Here is a 4,475-nt window from a genome sequence, read left to right as displayed (position 1 = left end):
CGCCTTGTGCTCCCAGCTCCCAGCACGGTGGTGGATACACAATGGGTACTCAGTGGAGGTTGGTGGACTGAAAGGCCTTTTGAATTCTTGGCAAAACACACCTGAAATTATTTTTAGCTCTCTAATGATAATTTGCCTCATTATGTGGGATGTCCTGTTCTCTGTTGGACTCACTGTTTTCGAAAGATGCGCTTTCTCTGGGGCTGACTTCAAGTCACGTTCGAGGCTTATGGTTTTAGATTTTAGGAGCACACCTTCACCCAGAGTTCCTTTTTTTTTTTTGCAGTACGAGGGCCTCTCACTGCAGTGGCTTCTCCCGTTGTGGAGCACAGGCTCCGGACGCGCAGGCTCAGCAGCATGTGGGATCCTCCCGGACCGGGGCACGAACCCGTGTCCCCTGCATCGGCAGGCGGACTCTCAACCACCGCGCCACCAGCGAAGCCCCCAGGGTTTCTTTTAAGGACTCCAAATTCTAGCTCTTCGTTTTAGCTTTTTACAGACACACACACACACACACACACACACACACACACACACACACAGGTTTTTAATAGTTCTTTTCCTTTTCAATACACACGTTTGCTCAGCTGGGGCTGCTGCTTTGTGCTCCTGCCGCCCCACAGAACCAACAGCTGACACATGGTTCATCACCCCGTGTCTCCCACAGAGTCAGGTCTGTAAAGTCGTTGCCATGGAGATGACTGGAGGCCGAAGGATGGGGGAGCAGAACACGACCTGCTGTGGGGAGATAGCTCTGACCCCGGCTTCTCGGCCAGGAAGAAGGAGGGCCCTGTGCCTTTGAGTTGGGGTTCCTTCTGACTATGTGCTGAGGTGAGACCCAAGGCCCCTTGCCTGGAAACATGCCCTTGGGTGGTTCTGGTCCAAGCGAGGCCTTCACACGGAAACCCAGTCCAGCGTCCTGGTGAGCCTGCTCCGAATTCTTGCAGTGCTGTAGACTCATTTCTCAGAAACTTGAGTCAAGTGGAGACAGGAGCAGAAACAGTTACACTCGCAGAGCAGAGGTGCAAGACAGGTGCTCGGGCCTCAGCCCCACTGGGCGATGCAGTCAGCGGCTTAGCCGCCAGGAACTTCAGGAGGGTACTTGGGTCAGGACACAGCCTGTCCAACAGCAGAGAAATAGAAGCATGAAACACGGGCAGGCTGGGGGCAGAGCAACTTCAGCGCGGCTGTCTGGGGCTGGAGGGGTACGGCAAAGTCTCTGGAGTTGATGGTTGATGGAGAGCGCCTGATCCCCGGGGTGTGGGTGGAGGGAATGTATTTAGTTAGGATCGTCTAGGTTATGCTTCAGTAACAGATGAACGCCAGACCTCAGTGCCTAATCCAACGAGGATTCATTTTTCACTCTGGTGGCCCAGGGTAGGGGGGCCAGTGTAGTCTGGGGCAGGGGCGGAGGGTGTTGGGTTTGGCAGCTCTGCCAAGGCCCCGGGATCCAGGCTCATGGAGGTGCCACCGTCCTGTAACATCCTCATCTTTATGTGCGGCTGCAGGGGCCCGACGCAGAGGGAGAGAGTTGTGGGACCTCATACCTGCCCTGCTGTGCTTTGGCCACAGAATAACTCCCTCTACTTCTGCTCACAGCCCGTTCGCCAGGATTAACCAATCACACGGCCTCAACCCAACTACAAGGGAGGCTGGGAAACGCAGTCTGCCTCGGCCTCCGGGAGAGGAGGCTGAACCGGGGCTGGGGCTGGTGAAGGCGGACACTGTCTGTGCTGCAGCATCTGACCAGCGCTGGGGACGGAACATTATTAGGGGCACGAGTAGCCCTGAAGTATTTCACGTAGGGGGGTGTCATGACCAGATGGGGTCCCCTGTGGGCCATTCCCAGGACAGGCAGACGGGAGGTGCAGAGGCTCCACAGGTGCTGCTGAATCGCAAGGATTTTCATCTGCCAGAGAATCAGGGGAAGGGATTCCCGCTGTGCCCACTTCCCCGACCTGAAGCAAAGGCCATTTCTCCCCGAGAGTTTCCAGGTATTCCTGGGTGCCTTCCATCTACCCAAGAGGAGCCACGTTCGGCCCAAGTCTCCTTACGAGAACTTGGGTTTGGAGGGACCTGAGTCCTTGAGCTGACCCTGGGGGGCTCCCAGCAGGCCCCAGAGCTGGGCCTCCTTCTTCCCACCACCCTGGGCCAGCTTTCCTGCCCTGGCTGCCTGTTGCCTGCTGAGACTTACGCTCACCTGCTGGTGCCTTGGAATCTGCACTCACCTGGGTCCCACCTGCATATCTAGTTCCTGCCGTCCTTAGCCTGCTGCTACCTCTTTTTTGTTTGTTTTTGGCCTCGCAGGCTGACTTGCAGGATCTTAGTTCTCTGACCAGATTGAATCCACGCCCTTGGCAGTGAAAGCGCGGAGTCCTAAACACTGGACCACCAAGGAATTCCCGTGCTGCTACCTCTCGATGCCAAACTTCTGTCCACCGAAGGTTTGCCACCTCATTGCCTTACACTGACTCTGATGTGTGTGTCTGGACTGCATACATCCTGCCGGGTCCCCAGTTTAGTCTAGATCCTTGGTCCCAGTGTACTCCCTTAGCTCTTCCTCTCGTTGAGCTATCCTGCTGACACCCACATGCCTGCTTTGTCCCGCCTCCTTTCGAAGGGCCCAGTCTGCTTTGGGGTGCAGTGCCCTCATCACCAAAGTGTGCTCCTGGCCTGGCCATCCTCGAGCAGTCCCCTTCCCAGCTTGCAGTCATTCATCCCACGGGTCACCTCGCGGGGCATCAGCGTTCACCCCAGCTGCCCCTCCATCGATGCCCTGATGTTCTCCGTCTCTTGGGTTTGCGCCCTCCCTCCTTCTGGGCCAGAAAGACCCCGGCTCTGTCTCAACCCTGGAAACGGGCACCCTTGCCTCTCGTCCCCGGCCTGCCTCATCTGTGGGAACGATGCTGTCTGGGCCAGAACTCGCCCTGCTGCAATCAGTGGAAGTCAGCCGTCACTGTGTGGGATTGAGGGGCCGACCTCAGCAATCAGGCAAGACCAAACCTCCCTTTTGCATTTGCGGAAACTGAGGTCCTAAGAGGTTAATGAGTCTGAAGTGAGAGGCCGGAACCCAGAGCCGACCTCCCTGGGTGTGACAGACGTGTCCTTGAAGTGTCACCTGCTGTGTACACGGAGGGCGCTCATATCCCAGCCCGAACAGAATCCCTTGACGACTGTACCCTCAGGTTACAAGTTGGGGTTTTCAATACCAGGACCTGGGACAGGAGGAAGACTTAAGACAGCACAGTGGAGGAAGGGCCTGAGGACAGACAGAGCCCCGGAGAAACTTCCCCCCGGCGAGAGCTGAGCGGGTTGCTAGGAACGCGATGACTGACATTTCAGTTTGAGGATTTTTTCCTTCATCTGCCGCAGTCACCTTCCTTTACCCCCTAGCCCTTAGTCAGAGATCTTTACATAATTGTTTTAGTGGTGAGTCAGGGATGAAGGAAAAAGGCCGGTTCCCCAGGTGCCAGGTGATGACTGCTGCAAGGTGAACAGGGGCCCTGAAATATGGTCCTCGTTCGCTCCAAGGCCTCCAACAGAGAAGTGACCTTGAAAGGGAGTGGGGGCGGATGGTGCAGGGCAGGAGTTGAGCCGTATGACCGGGACAGGAGAGGAGAGGAGGAGCTGGGGACCTCCAGGCAGCAGTCCCTGCTCAGGGGTCCAGTCCCGGGGGTGCAGCTGGCAGCATGGGCCCCAATGCAGGACCTGCAGCTCCCCTGCACCTTGAAGGCTTTGCCTGGAGCTGTTGTACCCGCCATGCACGCTGTACCACATTTGAGTCCCAGCAGAGTCAAACGCGAGCGAAAGGGGAAGAGGAAGACACGAATGATGTGGCTTGGGCTTGGCAAGCACAGGGTCCTGTTCTGATACAATTTAGGGATGAACGTTTACGTTTTCTTCAGTACTATATAATTCGGTCTTAAAATACTTTCACTACTCGGGGACTAGGAGAGTAGAACCTAAACGTATTGGGCAGCTAGACGTAACACATTATTCTGCAGGTTAAAGGAAAACACACTTTCTGAACTGTGCTCTGAAAACAAAGGCTTCTGTAGTCAAATATGCTTGGAGCACCCAGGGTAGCAGTGAAAGCTCGATCTACCCAGTGTCCACACCCCACTTCTTCCTGAGCCACGGAACCCTGGCTTTATTCCAGGCACAGAGCACCCAGCCCAAAGAGCATGTTCCCAGCCTCCCTGTAGCTCCGTGTGGCCTTCTGATCAAGCGCTGGTCAATGAAATGTAAATTCAAGGTCTGGGAGTGACATGGTGGGGGGTGGGTTGTGTGGGGGGGTGTAGAGACTGCTTTAAAGGAAGTTGCCTTAGCCAGGAGGGATATCAGCCCCTCCCAGCTGTTCCCCAGCCCGGAATGTCAATGTGATGACTGGACCTCCAACCCTCATTTTGTTCCAGGAGGCAATCACAAGGTTGGAAACCGCCAGAGTAAACAAAAGAGAGGAGGAGCCTGGGTGC

At 55.8% G+C, this 4,475-nt stretch overlaps 1 long non-coding RNA gene across 1 annotated transcript; it reads left to right on the top strand.

Annotated features, from left to right (window-relative positions):
- Positions 1-770: 770 nt before the first annotated feature.
- LOC132435584 (uncharacterized) lies at positions 771-4,475 on the top strand. The gene is made up of 4 exons (XR_009521584.2): positions 771-831; positions 2,308-2,444; positions 2,826-2,991; positions 4,416-4,475. It is a non-coding gene; the product is annotated as an uncharacterized lncRNA (long non-coding RNA).

This window comes from Delphinus delphis, chromosome 12, assembly GCF_949987515.2.
Source record: "Delphinus delphis chromosome 12, mDelDel1.2, whole genome shotgun sequence".
Lineage (NCBI taxonomy): Eukaryota > Metazoa > Chordata > Mammalia > Artiodactyla > Delphinidae > Delphinus > Delphinus delphis.
The sequence above is the reverse complement of the archived record's forward strand: the minus strand, read 5'-3'. Positions and strand labels throughout refer to the sequence as shown.